Here is a 19,550-nt window from a genome sequence, read left to right on the forward strand (position 1 = left end):
TTTTCCACTAGTGAGAGCCTTTTGTGATGAAAGTTTTTGTTAGTATACGGAGACAAATATATAGTGAGTTTCTATGTGATATAGTGTGTTTATATATCATATATCTGCTTTCTTTTATGATATAGTGTCTTTTGCGTGCTACAGTGTGTAGTTAATATAGTATACGCAGACAAATATATATTGGCTTTCTTTATGATATAGTGTGTTCTATCCGCTATCGTGTGTATAGTTCATATATTGTCTTTATTTATCATATAGTATGTTTCTCTATGGTATAGTATCTTTTTAGATGATATAGTGTATTATGGAACAAACGAAGCATTTGGTAAGTAGCAAAAGAGCATTTCTCCACTAGTGTGTATTGTTTGTTACTTTCGGTCACTCATTTGACGCTTAGATGTATGAAGGTAATTTAGTGGTTCTCTTGTAATTGGATGATTGTGTTTTATAACATGCTGCACTATCTCAAATTGTCCTTCAGGGTTCAATTCTTGTGATCATAAGTCTTCTTTTCCTCTACTTCTTAAAGGTGTTCCCTTGTTTTGAAGTTCTATCTTATATCATTATATCTATATTATTCTCTTCCTCTTTTTCTTTGTTTTTAGTATTCCTTATCCCTTGAGTAGAGCATACATGCATAGTACTTTTGATGCACCACTGATCTCCATTAGCTTCTTTTTTTGTTTTTGAATTTTGTAACACTAAACCCTACTATGGCAGCATGCTGACAGTATAACTCATAGATATCATCAAAAGTGGGTCTTACTTGACCAAGTAAAACTCCTCCGATTTCATGTTTATTTAATGATTGTTTAGTTGAACTTGTCATAAAAGATTAAGATAATTTGTCACTTTTTCTATAGTATGGTTTTCAATAGTATAATGTTCTATAGTGTGTTTATGTGCTATAGTGCATCTATTTATGATATAGCGTATGTATGTGTTATATATTATATTTATTTGAGTATTATAGTGCGTTTTAGTGTACGTAATATTTTCTTTATATGCTATAGTGTGTTTCTGTCTGATATAAGGTATCAAGTTATGATAAAGTGTATGGATTTGTGATATATTTTATTTGTGTACTATAGTGCGTTTTTGTTTTATAGTGTACGTAATATTTTCTTTATAAGCTATAGTATGTTCCTGTCTAATATAGTGTATCTATTTATGATATAGTGTATTCATTTATGATATATGTTTTATAGTGTAAGTAATATTATTATAGTGTATACATAAAATTATAGTGTTATTGCTTTGCTTAGCAAACCAATGTAATTCTTGAGTTCGATATTGTTACCATCAAAATTTGGTGTATTTTATTGAGAACTATTACTATTGGATCTTGATGCTCAAGTTTGTTTGAATAGTGATATTGTTCGTTGTTGAATGCTTCAAATTAATGCTCCGATTTAAGTCGTCTATATTACATGCTAAAAACACTTTGATTGAGATCTATTTGCTCAATTAAACTCGAATTTTCCATGAATATCTCGGAGTTGCTCAATTGAACTGGAAATTGTTAAAGAATCAATTTATTTATTTTTTTGCTAAGTAAGTAAGATATATTGATAACAAAAATCCATTACAACCAAACAACTAGACTTTGAGGGGACAAACCAACTAGGTTGAACCCTCCCCAACAAAGCTAGGCCAACTAATTACAAACTCGAAGAGTTATTTTCCCCATCCACTCTCCAACACTCCTCAAGACTTTCATAGGCATAATACTATACTCTCTATCTATAATAGACCTTTTCTATACTATTAACAGTTTTGTGCACAGTCACAATCTTTTATTCCCATTTCCCAGTATACTTCATTTCCAATTGTCCAAATGTTGTATATAATAGCAGCAAAGGTAGTTGAATACCCATTCTTCTTGATTTGCTTCTTCTGCACCCCTGAACCCATCACATCAAATAGTATTTGACTTGACGCCTAACTGCAGCCACAACTTGATTTGCATCCAGATTACCTGACTATATCTACATTGGAACATCAGATGATTTTGATTTTCATCACAACTACCACAAATGAGACATGTAGGTGAATCACTCACTCCCTTCTTGAATAACCGTGATGTTGTCTTCTTTCATTATAAGCCAAGTGAAGAACATGTGCTTAGGAATAGAAAGCCTATTCCAAACATGGTTGTCCCATCGAACTCTATCATGATGCCCCACCAAAATTGAGTAGACCTTGTGAAATGAGTAGAGATTCATCTGCCTCATAGTATTCTCTGAAATCACCTCTTTTAATATAAATTTTTAACTTCACAAAACCTTATTCCAATACCAACTACTCCCCACTGGAGGTTGCACTAGTAGAGAAAGGTCGATTTGCGTCGGACATGGGACCCCTATTTAAGTCGGACTTGGGTCCGACGGCACAAGTCTCGACGCAAATGACTAGTGATTGATCTGAGTCGTATAGGGAAACGACGCAGATTTTTAACCATTTACTTCGCACATAGCATACGGTGCGACGCAAATGGTCCTCAATTAGCCATGCCAGGAGAGCGATTTGTGTCGCATGTTGCACAAGGTGCGATGCAAATAGCTCTCCCCAAGCCCAAAAAAGCAACCAGGCCAGCAAAGCTATCTGTGTCACATTATGCAACGTGCGATGCAAATTGCTCTCCTAGTCAACAGAAGCCTGGATAGCAGCGCCATCTGCGTCGCATCCTTTTCCATGTGCGACGCAAATAGGTGTCATTTGCGTCACATGCTACACAATATGCGACGCAGATGTATGTTTTCTTTTTTTGTTTTCATTTTTTTCCAGCTTTTTTTGATGTTTTTTTTTTTCCATATTTCTAAACCTCATGATTCAAAACTTAACAAACATTCATAATAATAATTGTGAGCGACAAATTCGGCAGAGTCTGCTTTGTAATTTGGACAACCCAAGAAATCGTTGGGAAAAAGTTATATATATAAACAAAACCTGTTTCAATACATCTCAAACCATCTCAAACAAGCAACCAATTTTGCAATCAACCAATTCAACCAATAGTGTTCAACTACTATAAACACTAACAAGTTAGTTTATTCTTCCTTATTCGATGAGCGTACAAAGTGTTGCGCAAAAAGTTCTTTGATTCGTTCATATCTACTGTGGAGTAGGGCTCAAGACTTGAAGGAAAATCCTATAAATATGTTAACTTAGTCAATAAACTTTAGAATTATATACGCAAAGTAGCGAATTTACAACTTACATATACCTCATTCAAATATTTGAATCATAGAGAAAGTGGATGATTAGAAGCTTGTATCTCATCACGAAATAGCAACATTCATCTCCTCCTGTTTGTTGAGCACACTACACCGAATATAATACATATATTAGAATCGCAAAAAAAAAAAATACTAAATAGAAAATGTGTATCAAATACAAAACCATAAAAGCGTGAATTTTGTATATGCACTAAGTTCAAAAAATTTGTAACAATAAAAGAATTACTACAAACATTTATAGATATCATAAAATACATTTAAACTTAGAAACCTGTATATATAAAAATTATTAACTTACGTATGCAGCGGTATCTTAATAGCTAAGGATCTATCTCTCCGAAGTGAATCAAATATATATACCATTTTTTTGGATAGAGAAAGGACGAGAAGAATCCAATGTTCCCTAAATTAAAGCATGCAACAAAAATGTGATGTTCATATATATATATATATATATATATATATATATATATATATATATATATATATTATATATATATAATATATATATTACTACCTCCGTTTCTTTTTAATTGTTACACTTCACTTTTCACGCATGCCGATGCACTACTTTGAGCCTTTATATCTCTAATTTTGTATTTGTAAAAAATATAAAAACTACATATTAATAAAATACATACTAATACGAATCTAACAAGATCCCACATGACTATGTTTTTATTCACGTATAAATCACAAACGAGGGTCAAAGTGCAATTTGTGAATAGTGTAAAATGTCAAAGTGTAACAATTAAAAAGAAACTGAGGTAGTATATATATATATATATATATATATATATATATATATATAACTACAGGTTCATATATAAAGATAAAATAAAGTAAAGATTAGTTTAATTAACATACTTTTCAATGTACGAACATATGATGTAACGCATTGGTCGATTCGCTGTCATTGAATTTACCATGTAGTTTATCACGGCATCTGGTTCATTGCGTATCATGGTCTCCGAAATCCTACTAGGACAAATGAAACCGATATTTGCATCTCCATTCTTCTTAATCTCATCTGCCAAGTACCAAAACTCCAAATACTTATAGTTAGATGAACAATAATAATAATAAATATCAATTTAAATTAGTTTAGAGTTTGAGAAATCTCACATCATAAATACTTGCAAAACGAATACATACATTAAGCCATTGTCCTGTAAAAAATTGAAAAACATCTTGTTTGGAGAGAATGATCATCTGATCACTAACATAGTCAAAGACAGTACCCCGACTAACTTCCATAGTAAAAGGTTCATCTGGGGGTTTTTTGCAAAATATTCAATGCATATCCTTGACAATATCAGACATATCCTCTAGTGATAAGTCAATGAATGGATCCACGTGTCTATGTGCAGACTCATCGGTGCAAGGATCATTATCAACTATTATTTTTTTTCTTCTTCTTCTTCATTGCACCTTCTTTAGGTATATTTAAGTATATGTTCCTAATTAAATTTAACTTCTTTTTAATTCATATTATATATAAAATAAAGATTACTTGATATATGTAAATCAAGATTTCTAAGTATATATTTATTTAGATTTCTTATTATATAAATCAAAATACTAAACATAAGTTACCTGATTATCATCATCTACCCTATCATTCTCATTATCATCCTCTCCTTCAACCTCAACCTCAACCTCAATGTGATCAACATGCAAACCATCACACAAGCTAGTGGAGCTCATACCCTGATCATAAAATTCTCTATGCCATGTCCACCTAGTATAGTTATTCTTAAACCCACAACGAATCAAATGATCTTTAATTTGATCCACATCACGATACCCCTTGAGTTCTTGCAATCACAACAAGGAAACAAGAATAACTTTGACCCATTCTGCGATTGATGTTCTTACGCAACTCTGTTCAATTCATGAAATCCTTATAGAAATGTCGTCAAAATCCGATTACGATAAATCCAGTTTCGATCCGTATTCATGCACTAGAGACACCAAACAAGAACACAATCGATCACATCATTCAAAGTGGCCTATCAAATGCAGTCATGACCATTTCGGTCCTTATCACTCCAACCTAACCCATCCTTGAGTTTCTCATCTCACTAGTGAATGAAAATTTGGTTTTCAATTCTAACAAAAATCCGGCAACACTTCCCTACAGTTTCCAAGCACATGATGAAGAAAGTAGTTAAGATATCAACATATGTACCCAAAGAACGATTAGGAAAATGAGCGAGGTCTTTCTTAGAATCGAAACCCAAATATTCATTCACATCCTAAGTGAGATAAGAAACTCAAAGACAGTCCTAAACCGGGGATTATTCAAGACTTACTCCTAATGAGTAAGCCTCGAACAGGTATCAAGGCAAATGATGCATACTACAATTAAACAACACAAACCAATCCATTCCTTAGATTTCCTTCCTTACCCCATTAAGGTATGTCCATATAGGTTTGGTTATAGTTCAACATATACTTTCCCAATTACATAATAACCAAACAATTCACATAAACAAATTCACAAATCCAAACTAATGGTTACATTAACGTAAATCAATAAATAACAAAAGGTATAATACATACTGTTTTTGCTAAGAAATTGAGGATGTTAATGTGTGCTGAGAGACTTGATGTGGACCCCAAGAAGGTACACCTGAGCTCCGTTATCCATACGTTAGAATCCTGCAAAACAAGGTTAGCCTACCTCGGGGGTGGTCTCGGGATCGCCCCTCCGACGCTCAAGTCAGTAAATAATTGAGGTAGAGAGAGAAAGGGATCAATGTAGAGAGAGATGCTCTAGATTTTGTAGCTTAGAATTGCTTACCTTTGTCTAATGAGACAACCCCTATTTCTAGAGGATAGGAGACCCAATAAATGAGGGTATTTTAGTCAGCTCCAGCTGGTGGAGGATTTGCTTCTCTAGATATAGGGGTATTTTAGTAACTTTGCCATAGGTGGGCTGGTCCAAGAAATGGGCCCAAACAATTAGCTCCACGCCAAGTAATCAGAGTGGAAATCGCCATTTTAGTTCGGTTGATTGGCGGAATAAGTCTCCTGGCGCTAGGATTAACTAAGCATGGCGGTCCCCGAACTTTTGCGAAGCCAAGGTTGGCGGAGGCCTTGGCCGAGTGGCCGACCGGGACCCATGGCCGAGCAGGTGCCTTGAGGCCAAGTGCTGAACTTTGCGAGGCCTTGGTTGAGCCGATGGGGTGCCCTTGAGGCTAGCCGAGGGGGTGCCTTGGAGGCTGGCCGAGCAGGTGCCCTCAAGGCTGGCCGACCGAGGGTCTTCGAGGTTGGCCGAGCAAGTGTTCGAAGTTGGTCGACCGGGTACCCTCGAAGCTAGCCGACCGAGGGTCTTCGAGGTTGGCCGAGTAGGTGGTCGAAGCTGGCCAATTAGGTACCCTCGAAGCTGGCCGACCGATGGTCTTCGAGGATGGCCGAGCAAGTGCTCGAGGTTGGCTGACCGGGTGTTCGAGGCAGGTCGACCGAGGGCCTTTGAGGTCGGTCGAGCTGGTGCTCGAAATAGCTGGTGCTCGTGGCTGGCTGAGCGGGTGTTCCAGGCTCGCCGGCCGGGATGAGTTGCCGCCCTTGCCGAGCTGGTGCGCGAGGGAGCTGATGCTCGTGGCTGGCCGACCGGGTTCTCGAGGCTTGCCGACCGGATGCTTAAGGCCCTGGTCGAGCCGAGAGGTGCCCTTAAGGCTGGCCGTGCGGATGCTCGAAGCTTGCCGACCCGGTCGAGCAGGGTCATTGGCCGAGTGGCCGAGCGAGTGCAGTTGCCGAGTAGGCCCTTGTGTTAATGAAGTACTTAGCTTCAATTTTTCTAAGTATGAGAATGAATCGGCAAAGGAGAGGGGGTCTCCTAGTGGCCGAGCGGGTAGTACTCCACTCGGGTGAGGGGCTAATGATCCCCATGCCGTCCGAGTAGGTGCCAATGAAGTACTTAGATTGAATTTAGCTAAGTATGAAACTGACTCGTCAACGGAGAGGGTGTCTCCTAGTGGCCGAGCGGGTAGGACGATATTCGGATGAGGGGATAATGAGCCCCATGTCGTCCGAGTGGGTGCCAATGAAGTACTTAGCCTTAATTTCGCTATGTATTTGAGTGACGCTCCTCGAAATGCTGCGGGAGGTCGTGGATGCTCCTCGAGATGATGAGGGCGGTCCTTAGCCAAATATCGGCTATTTATTTGAGTGACGCTCCTCGAAATGCTGAGGGAGGTCATGGACGCTCCTCGAGATGCCGAGGGAGGTCGTTTGCCACATTTCAGTCAAGTTCTTGAGTGATGCTCCTCGGAGTACCGAGGGAGGTCATGGACGCTCCTCGAGATGATGAGAGAGGTTCTTTGCTAAATATCGGGTAAGTATTTGAGTGACGCTCCTCGAGATTCTGAGGGAGGTCATTAGCCAAATATCGACTAAGTGTTTGAGCGATGCTCCTCGAAGTGCCGAGGGAGGTCATGGACGCTCCTCGAGATGCTGAGGGAGGTCCTTAGCCAAATACCGGCTAAGTATTTGAGTGACGCCCCTCGGAGTTCCGAGGAAGGTCATGGACGCTCCCCGGAGTGCCGAGGGAGGTCATTAGCCAAATTTCGGCCAAGTATTTGAGTGGCGCTGCTCGAAATGCTGAGGGAGGTCATGGACGCTCCTCGAAATGCTGAGGGAGGTCATTGACGCTCCTCGAGATGCCGAGGGAGGTCCTTAACCTTATTTCGGCTAAGTTAGTAGGACGCTCCTCTTATGACTGAGGAGGTGCCAATGATGGAGCTTCTCGATTCGGGGGAACTAAGGAGATCCATGTTTCTTGAGGAGGTTTCACGATGCTACTCAGATTCCGAGTAGGTCCAATTGTTGATACTTAGCCGTTTTTCGGCTGAGTTAGTAGGACGCTCCTCTTCTGACTAAGGAAGTGCCAATGAGGGAGCTTCCCGACCCGGGGGAGTTTTGTGAGCTTCCCGACCCGGGGGAGCTTTGTGAGCTTCATGCTTCCCGAGGAGGTCTTCACGACGCTACTCAGATCTCGAGTAGGTTCAATTGTTGATACTTAGCCATTTTTTCGGCTAAGTTAGTAGGACGCTCCTGTTCTGATTGAGGAGGTGCCAATGATGGAGCTTCCCGATCCGGGAGGGCTCTATGAGCTCCATGCTTCCCGAGGAGGTCTTCACGACGCTACTCAGATCCTGAGTAGGTCCAATTGTTGATACTTAGCCGTTTTTTTGGCTAAGTTAGCCGGGGGGGTTCTCCATATTTGAGTGTCGTTGGAGAATTTTTGTATTCAGGGGATGACGAACATCATCGCACCTCCATCAAGTGTATTCATTGGACTAGCTGAGGCGTTCAAGAAATTAGCCCCACTCTGGATGATCGGATTGGGTAGCATCATTCCTTCCTAAGGCGATCGTCTAGCGGAAACCGAGAGAGATCCATGTTATGGGGTACCCTGCTGGGCCCGAGAGGGGGGTGAAACGCCCTTGTGGGGGTTAGGGTCAACGCCCTCGAACTTTTGCACAGTATAGGCTGCCCGAGCAGCTCCCTTGGCCAAACAGCTCTCCTGGCCGAGATGGGGGACTCGGGATTATGCCTCGCTTCAAGTTATGTGCAAGACTGAGTGGCCGACCTGGTCTCTTGTCTGAGCAGGTATCAATGAATTACTTAGCCTAAATTTGGGTAAGCATAAGAGAGACTCGCGATCGACAGAGGAGAGAGGGTCTCCTACCAGCCTAGCGGATCGGACGCCACTCGAATGAGGAGCTAATGAGCCCCATGTCGTCCGAGTGGGTGTTGATAAGTACTTAGCTTGAATTTGACTAAGTATCAGAATGGCTCGGCAAAGGAGAGGGGGTCTCTTACTGGCCAGGTGGGTCTGGATATGGCGGAGATGGGTGGCTTTGAGCCTCACCACTTTGACATCCTGAATGTTTACTTAGCCATTTTCGGCTATGTTAGTGAGTTTTCCCCCCTCCTGACTGAGGAGGTGCCACGGCAAAATTCTCGCCTTTTGAGTCTCCTTTTGCTCGCGCTTGTTGACTTGATAGTCTTAGTTTTGCTTAACCGATCTGGACGACGTAAGGCTTTTGATAGTGTGCTTTTGAAGGTGAGATAAATTTCTCATTGGTTGAGTAGGCATCTAAGGCCAAGTAGATGCCCCGACCGAGCAAGCAGCCAAGGATGAGTGGGTATATTGAAGGAGTAGGTACTATTTATGAGTTGGTGCCTTTGATGATGAGTAGGCACATCTAGCTGTGTATATTCTTTTCACCGAGTGGGCACCCAAGGATGAGTGGGTACCTTGAATGAGTAGACATCATTGATGAGTCGGTGCCTTTGAAGAATAGGCCCCTTTGGCTAAACTATATCATAAACTTGCTCATTCTGGAGAAGTTTTACGGTTCTGAGTCACCATACCTCTTGTTCAGATCAGTCTTCATGGGTTGTGTTCTTTGATACAACTTGTTCCGATTGATAACATGTTTTACCCTTTTGAGGGTTGACGCGATCTTTCCCTCTGTTTAGGTCCCAGCCGGTTAGGCTGACCATCTCAAGAAGGACGAATAATGATCTCCCCGCGACGAGTGGAAATCATACCCATCCGACTTTGCTGGAGAGTTTGTTGAAGATGAGATGCAATCAAGGTGACGCATGTTGCAGTTATGGGTGGAGGGTCAACTACTTATGTTTGACCCGATGTTACAGGATGACCGATCTCGCGGTGCATTCCCATTGATGTGGAATCATCATCATTTGGATAGAGGGATAGCAATGTAGGTGCCTATGGAACGCTTGAGCACTCCCAGAACGGTTGGCTTGGGAGCATGTCTTCTTGGTTGGGGCCATTGTTGAGCAACAAAGAATACGTCAAACTTCTTGTATTATCCCCACAGAATACGTCAAACTGTTTCTGCTAAGAAATTGAGGATGCTAATGTGTGCTGAAAGACTTGATGTGGGCCTCAAGAAGGTATGTCTGAGCTCCGTTATCCGTACGTCGAAATCCTAAACAAGGTTAGCCTACCCCGGGGGTGGTCCCGGGATCGCCCCTCCGACGCTCAAGTCAGTAAATGATTGAGGTAGAGAGAGAAAGGGATCAATGTAGAGAGAGATGCTCTAGATTTTGTAGCTTAAAATTGCTTACCTTTGTCTGATGAGATATCCCCTATTAATAGAGGATAGGAGCCCCAATAAATGAAGGTATTTTAGTCAGCTCCAGCTGGTGGAGGATTTGCTTCTCTAGATGTAGGGGTATTTTAGTAACTTTGCCATAAGTGGGCTGGTCCAAGAAATGGGCTCAAACACATACCTCTGCTCTGAAGGAGCAGCAAAGACAAACATAACGACGAGAGCTTGGAGAACCAGCAAACCGATGAGGAGTAAGGTGGCAACTGAAGTACAATATAAAAGAAAGACATAAGTTAACAACAAACAAGAGTCTAGAGAGAGAACCTCCCGCTTCTCTCTAGAATTGGCGCCTATCACTGTGTGCTTCTTTTGAATCTCAGCATTAGTTGGAGCAATGGCAAAAGGTTCGAAAAAAGGAAATGGTGATAATAAGAAGAAGAAGAATAGTTCTAATCAAGCTCAGAAATCGAAAGTGAAGTTGTTGCGTCGTCCTAAATCAGGAGATGCGAGGAAAATGAAGAGTATTAGTGAGGTGCAGGAATTGCCAGCATTAAGCTGGAATTCTGAGGAAGTTGTTGATGAATCTCATGAATCCCTTGCTATGGAGTTATCCAATCAAGATATGGCGAACTTTAAGGCTGCTCGTACAAGGTTATCGGATTGGATTGCGTCAGTACAAACTCCGGTAAGACATTCTGGACCTGCCCTGGTATTGTTCAACCCTCTCCTCATCCTACGCAGAATCTGAATAGTAACCCAGGCACTGATTGGAATAAGTCATTGTTTGGACATATAAGAGAGGAAGGACTTGATTTAACTCAACCTGTTAATCCCTTGACTGTTGGTCCTGAGAACATGGTGAAAATTACTAGTGAGGATGTCATTCCAGAAATTGAATATTGGAGCTCTGCAATTGTGTGTTACATAATGGGGGTGAAACCTCCATTTAGAATCATTGATGGTTTTATTCATCGAGTTTGGGGAAAATTTGGAGTTACGAAGGTTTCGATGATGAGTAATGGCGTGTTTGTAGTGCGATTTCGAAGTAAGGATGAAATGAGAAAGGCTATTAATGCTGGACCAATCCTATTTGATCGAAAACCTGTGATTATGAAGGAATGGACACCAGATTTAGATTTGCTAAATGTAGATATTAAGATCGTTCCAACTGGGATACGATTACCTGGATTGCCTTTGAAATACCGGGGTGCGAATACATTGAATAAACTTGTGAGTAAGATTGGTAAGCCTATCAGATCTGACAGGGCAACTGCTTAAAAGGATATTCTCGAATATGCTAGAGTATTAGTGGAGGTGAAGGTAGATCAAATATTTCCAGAAGAAATTTCATTTGAAAATGAAACTGCCCGTATCATGTCACAAAAGATTCACTATGAATGTAGACCTATTTTTTGTGGTGATTGTAAGGGTATAAGTCATACTGTTGAGGAATGTAGAAAGAAAAGATTTGAGGTTGCAGCTAGGAAGATCAAGCCTCAGAAGACTTGGGTTCCTAAGAAGATAGGAGTTAATGAGAAGGCTCCTAGAGTAGAGGTTACTACAGGGGAGGATTCTGGGCATAATGGGTTAGCTACAATCAATGAAGAAGGGCAGGCAGGTGAAAGGGAGGAGGAATGTGTGGCAGAAGTTGTTAAGGGTCCAGCAACTGTAAAAGAAGGTACATGAGTTGCAATGCTTACTAAAGAAGATGATGATAGTATGCAGAAAATAAATCAGATAGAGACACAACAGAATGAGATAGAAGTTGGGAACACTCAATGTATAATGCAGGAAGGGGAAGGTCCTAGACTTCATCCTAATGGATAATATTGGGATGTGGAACATTAGAGGGTTTAATAGTCCAATGAAGTATGGTGATGTTAAGTGGTTTGTTGAACATCATTCTATAGGACTACTAGGCCTTCTAGAAACAAGGGTCAGAAGTTATAATTTTCCAAAAGTGTTTGCTAGATTTGGGGGGAGATGGAGTATTGCTACTAACTATGTGAGTCATAAAGGAGGTAGGATTTGGTTATTATGGTTGCCCTCTCATTACTCTGTAAATATTGTCAAGAGTACAACTCAATTGATTCATAGTGAAGTTATTCACAGAAGTTCTGGAAGGAAATGGTGGGTTACAGTGGTTTATAGTTTCAATGAGGCTAGTGAGAGATCACTTTTGTGGGCTGAGCTGAAGGATATTAGTAAGAAGATTAGTGGAGCTTGGGAGGTGGGAGGTGACTGGAACAATGTGTTACATTTGAATGAAAGAGATGGGAGGGTTTTCTCTAGAATTGACAGAGTGGTGGTGAATGAAGAATGAATGAAAATTTTCCCTGAGTCTGAGACACATTTTTTACCTGAAAGCTTATCTGACCACTGTCATTGTCTTATGAAACTTGAGCACAAAAATGTTGCTAAACCTAAACCATTCTGGTTTTTTAACATGTGGGTGAAAGCTGATAGATTTCTGGAGATAGTTCAAGAGGTGTGGATGGAAGATATTCAGGGTGTTCCTATGTTCAGAATTGTGAAGAAATTGAAGAAATTGAAAGGGCCATTGAAAGAGTTGAATAAGGAAAAATTTTCTGATATTGAAAAGAGAGCTGATGAGTCATATCAAGAACTTATTCATACTCAGCAGAAGGTGCATTTAGATCCTACAAATCAGTCATTGTATGTTCTTGAAGAAGCAGCTAAACAAGAATATATTGCTTTGAATAAAGCAAGGATTAACTTCCTTCATCAGAAAGTGAAACTTGAATGGTTGCAGAAAGGTGATTCCAATATTGGTTACTTCCATGCTGTTCTGAAACCAAGAAGAAACCAGAATAAAGTTTCTAGAATCAGAAACTTAGATGGTGTGTGGATGGAAGAAATTGGTGATATTGAAGATGCATTCCTGGAATTCTACAAGAAGCTATTGGGGACAACTCAATCAACCTGTACTCATGTCAGTAGCAGTATCATAGGAGAGGGGCCTATTCTATCTAGTTAACAACAGACTGAGATGATGTTGCCTCTTACTGGTGAAGATGTGAAATGTGCTCTCTTTGATATTGGTGACAATAAATCACCTGGACCAGATGGGTATACAAGCTACTTCTTCAAACAAGCTGTTTTGAATTTCTTCCACACTAGCAAACTTTTGAAGCAGGTAAATGCTACCACTCTTTGTCTCATTCCTAAAGTGGAGCAACCTACTGATGTGTCTCAATTCAGACCAATTGCATGCTGTAATGTAATATACAAAGTTATCTCTAAAATGCTTTGTAGTAGGCTAAAGAAGGTGTTACCAAGTTTGATAGATCAGGTTCAGAGTGCTTTTGTGGAGAATAGGGTTATATTACATAACATTCTCATATGCCAGGACCTGTTAGATGGTTATAAAAGAAAGAATATTCCTGCTAGATGTACTCTTAAAGTAGGCCTGAAGAAAGCTTATGATTCCTTAAATTGGGAATTTATAAGGGAGCTCTTGATTGGTTTGAACTTTCCACGGATGTTCATTGATTGGGTAATGGAATGTATCAGTACTCCTGCTTATTCACTGAACATAAATGGAGGTATGTTTGGTTTTTTTCAAGGTAGGAGAGGAATCAGACAAGGGGAACCAATCTCTCCCCTTATCTTTGTATTGGCTATGGAGTACTTTACCAGGTTGATGAAAAAGATGAGTAAAAGAATTGAATTTGGTTTCCATCACAGGTGTGCTCAATTAAATGTGCATCACTTGATATTTGCTGATGACCTTATGCTTTTTAGAAAAGGCAATGTTCAATCTGTTGTTCAGATGGTTAGAACTCTTAAGGCTTTTGCTAATGTTTCTGGTTTGGAAGCAAGCCCTGAAAAAACTGCCATTTATTTTGGCAATGTGAAGGAGGAAGATCAGACTAGAATCCTACAACTCACTGGGTTCAAGAAAGGTGCATTCCCTTTCAGATATTTAGGTGTACCTATCACATCTAAGAAACTGACAAGAGTTGACTGTGATGTGCTCATTGACAAAATAATGCATAGGATAATGTGTTGGAGCTCTAGACACTTATCTTATGCTGCAAGAACCACCTTAGTCAATGTTGTATTGCTGAGTTTGCATTCCTATTGGGCACAAATTTTCCTTTTGTCTAAATGTGTTCTAAATAGAATCACACAAATATGTAAAGCTTTTCAAGGGGAAGGAAAAGTTGTATTACATAAGACACCTTTAGTTGCTTGGGACTGGGTGTGTAGACCTAAGAAGAATGGAGGTCTGGGCATCAAGGATTGTGTCAAATGGAATCTGGCTGCTATTGGGAAATTCATTTGGCAAATAGCTCAGAAGCAAGATCTTTTATGGATTAGATGGATTAATGAAGTATATTTGAGAGATCAGGATTGGTGGGAATATGAAGCTACTAGCAATGCTAGTGGAGTATGGAGGAGTATTTGTAAAATCAAGAATGTGTTTAAGAGTGCTTATTCTGGTAATTGGTGGCTTAATGGCACTCAAGGTTACACAGTAAAGGAAGGGTATAATTGGCTGCAAGGTCATTATGAAAAGGTTCCTTGGCATTACTGGGTGTGGAATACTACTAACATCCCAAAGCATTCTTTTGTTTCATGGTTGGCTGTTTTGGATAAACTCAGGACAAGAGAAAAGCTAGCAAAAGGCAGAGTTTGTGTGAGTACTGAGTGTCTTCTCTGTGACTCTGGAGAAGATTCCTGCCAGCATATATTTTTTCACTGCCCATATAGTGATAAAATTCGAAGAGTTCTCATGGCATGGCTAGGGCTGAGGATTAGTCAGCAGGATAATCTGAGTACAGCATGGAGGAAATGGGGAAGAAAGTTTACAAACAAGCACAGAAGAAAAGTCTGTTATACTGTTATGACTGCTATGGTATACCATATATGGAAGGCCAGGAATTTCGCTCTTTGGAATGTTGTTGTTATTCATCCACATGTTACTAGCAAAAGTATCCAACTTTGTTTATGGAAGATTTAAAAGTCTTGTGGAGCTTAAATGGACTGATGATGATACACATTGGTTCCAGTAACTAGAGACTAGTCTGAACTAGGTCTGTAATTGGCTGTGGTGACTTCTATTTAATTCTTTGTAATGTCTGATGTAGTAGTCTGGTGTCTGTAATCTGGTTGGTTTTTGTTTTGTTGGTGTTTGTGTCGGTGTTTGTAGGTGTTGGCTTTTGCTTTATGTTGTAGGTTGTATTGATGGAGCTTTCATGCTATTTTGGTAATACACTTACATTTTACCAAAAAAAAAAAAAAAAAGAAAGACATAAGTTTGAAATTCTAAACTGAGCATTCAAGAATTCTAACTCATAATCGAAACACATAATTCTAAAGTGAGTATTCAAGAAACACATGCAAGAAATTGATTCAATACAAAACATAATGAATATAATTATATATTATCTAGCAAGGAAGTATTTTAGAGCACTACACAAACTATACAAATTCATAAGCTACAAACATCCTAAATTCAATCTCAAAATTATTCCACACATGTTTATCATGATTTGAATTCTAATTTTAACTCCTTTTCAAAAATTAGAACTAAAATTATTCAAAGCAACCCCTGAAAAAATTAATAGAACTTGAAAATACATGATTAATAAAAATTAATTACAAAAAAAAGAATTACATACGTCGCTGGCAGCTGCACCGACGGCGGAAAGTCAGTCCGCAGCGGCGGCGGCAGGTTGGTGTAAGCGGCGGCAAGTGACAGAGAAAGAGAGTGAGTTAGACCGAGAATGAGAGAGGTAGAGAGAGTGCGAGTCTGCAAAACTTTCAACCATCGGAGAGGGGTCTTTAGTTCGCCGGAGAAGCAACGTCGTCAGTGAGGGTGAGGAGCGCCAACGAGATAATGCCGTTGAAGTGGGGCGAAGTAGGGCGGAGAAGCACCGAGAATGAGGGAGAAAGAGTGCGAATCTGCAAAACCTTAAACCGCCAAAAAGGGGTCTTGAGTTCGCCGGAGAATCAACGTCGCCGGCAAGGGTGAGGGAGCGCCGACGAGATAATGTCGTTGGGTGAGAACCTTAAACCATCATTTACAGGTGAGAGAGAAGAGAGAGCTAGGGCGAGGGAATTTTTGCATGTAAACTAGGGTCAAAAATTGAAATAATGTTGTTGGGTATGTTGGGGCTCATTTGGGTGAAGGTTAATTTGCGTCGGATGGGCCTAAGGGTCCGACGCAAATTAGGCTTTTGCAACGCACCTAAGGCACGTGCGATGCATATAGCTCGTATCTGGTGCTTATGTACCCATGTTGTGCGTCGCACTCTTCTTTGCGTGTGACGCACATTACGTTTTTGCGTCGTTTTGCCTTTCATGCGACGCAAATGGGGCGATGCAAATCGTCCGTTTTCTACTAGTGTTGGTAATCCTACAAACCTTCTTCCAAGAATCAATTTCGAATCCATATAGTGTTACAATTTTTGAATCAAATAAGAATAAAAAATTAATTTCATTCTAAACTAGATGTAAGTACATTTAGGTTTTGTATGATAATTGAGTAATAATTTGAATGCACAGAGAGAATAATTCGTAGGAATTTTAGAACGAGAGAATCTTCGTTTTTGGAAGTATTGAAGAGATAGAAAATCTCATATTCTTGAAAATAGAAGTCAATAGTGTTTGTCGTGGGTCACATGCCTGGGCCTGATGAACATTATTTTTATTGTGAAACGGGTCCACACAAGTCGGATTGTTCGGATTATTATACATAAAAAATTATAATAACTTATTGTTATTATTATTGTTATTATTATTCTTATTTCAAATATCATAATTACATCCAACATTTCTCGTACCACCAAATATATATATATTTTTTTTATAATTTGTGGTATTTTTATTAAAGCTCAAAGGCAGGATCAATTACAAGTCTGTAAACAAAATAGAGATCCTCCACTACAATAAAAATGAACTAAACTTTTTGCCCAGTTACAACTACATGCTTGCTGTGGGGTGAAGTTTAACACCAAGCCACAAATTCATCGGTCCTCCTCAACCCTTGTTTAGCTAGGGAGTCAGCCACAACGTTCGAAGCTCTACCTTTGTGGACTATGGATAATGGCAGCCAGAATTTGCGAGCGTTACGGACAAAATTGAGCATGAAATTCAAATTCCATGGACCTCCACTATCTTGATTGCACCATTTTACCGCGTTTGTGGAGTCCGAGATAATAGTGATGGTTTGAGATTTGATTCTTTCCGTCTTTAAAGTGATTTGTACTGCTCTAAAGATGGCAAAAACTTCTGCCGAGTTTATTTCCATGTGAGGAATGGGAGAGGAAAATAGGCATATAAAATGTCCACCATCGTTTCGCAACACTCCCCTACTGCAGCTTGATTTAAATGTGGATCGAAGGAGGCATCAACATTCCACTTCAATTGGTCTACAGGCGGGGGAGACCAAATCTGATTCAGAGATTGGCCATGATTGAGGGTTGTTGATGAGAAGCTCGACCATTTCAGACATAGGGGATTTTGGATAACTTCCGAGGCAGAATATGGGAATTTATCTTCCCAGGCTTTTAACCACCAACAAAGCCTTAGAATCATGATGTCGCGCAATTCTCGTGGCGAAGAGCAGATGCCATTAAAGATTCTTGCGTTATGTTCCTTCCACAAAGTCCATATGATGATAAAGAAGGAGGCATACCATATTTTTTTGAAAAAAGTACTCCCACTGGTGATGCGCCATTGGTTGAAAGCATCCTTGAGGGAGGAAGGAAAGACCCAGCCAAGTTCCATAACTCTAACCACCACGACCACAGCGTCCATGAGAAGGGGCAGTGAAGAAGGAGATGGTCCGAGCTTTCGGTGTGATTTTGACAAAGCCCACAAAGCGCGAGGTCTGCCGAAATTACACCACTACTAACCAATTTGGATCTAGTATTGATTTTTCCTAATGTTGCAAGCCAAGCAAAAATTTCCACCCCATGAGGAACCAATCCCCTCCAGATACCTTTGATGATGTCTTGATGTGAGAGAACCGAACATTTTGCGATTTCAAAAGTGGCAGATTTAACAGAAAAGATTCCAGATTTTTGTGGAGTCCAAACCAAGGAGTCATCGGATGAAAGATCAAGAGTTACATTGCTGACCAGTGAAAGGAGCGAATTTTTTTCTTCTATATCTCTTGGGCGAAGAGATCTACGCCACGCAAAAAGCCAGTGCCAGTCATGACAATCCCAAATGCCCAGGGACTCAATAGTGGCGGAAGGATTGGTGGAGATTGAGTAGAGTCTAGGGAAGAGAGTTTTCAAGGTTTTATCTCCAACCCATAGTTCTTGCCAAAATAAAGTATTGTTTCCTCGACCCACCGCCTTTCTCATTTTTGTAGGTGCAAATTGTTTCGTAACCGGATGACTGAGCACAGATTTACAAATCTGTTTCCAAGGCCCTCCCAACCTTGGAATTGTAAAGTCTGTAGGTGTAAAATTCGGCCCATAGCCATATTTGTCCACAATTATATTCCTCCATAGGGCCTTGGGTTCATTGAAGAAACGCCAAAGCCACTTCTAAAGTAGAGCCAAATTCCTGTGTAAGAGGCTTCCTATGCCGAGTCCGCCAAGCAATTTTGGAAGTTCCAGCCGAGCCCAGGCCACTAATGGGATTGCTTGTTTATCTTCTGTACCTCCAAAGAAAGTTACGCTGAATTCTAATCATCTTATCGATGACACCCTTTGGAATAGGGTAAATTGACATGAAGTAGAGAGGAAGACTAGATAATGATGATTTCAATAGTGTGAGGCGGCCTCCAATAGATAGTAATTTACCCTTCCATGAGGTAAGTTTATTCTGCATTTTTCTGATAATTGGGTCCCAAGTTGCCATTCTTGATAAGTTGCCACCAATTGGTAGCCCAAGGTATGTAAAAGGCAATAATGAGCCAGTTCGACATAGTAAACATCTAGCAGCCTGAGATAGCCAGAGTTGTCCACGTTTATACCATATAAAGCACTTTTATGAAAGTTGACGCCAAGTCCTGATACAATATGAAAAGCAATGAGGGATTTTTTTAAGTTGCATAAATAATCAATATCAGGTGGACAAAATATGATCGTATCGTCCGCGTACTGGAGATGTGAGACCGAAATACCATTCGGTCGTGTAGGTATGCCCTCCCAAAGATGCAATTCGGATCCCTTTTGCAGGATTAGATTCAAAGTTTCCACTGCCAGATTAAAGAGGAATGGGGAGAGGGGGT

The sequence above is a fragment of the Beta vulgaris genome, chromosome 6 (assembly GCF_026745355.1).
Source record: "Beta vulgaris subsp. vulgaris cultivar EL10 chromosome 6, EL10.2, whole genome shotgun sequence".
Classification (NCBI taxonomy): Eukaryota; Viridiplantae; Streptophyta; class Magnoliopsida; order Caryophyllales; family Amaranthaceae; genus Beta; species Beta vulgaris.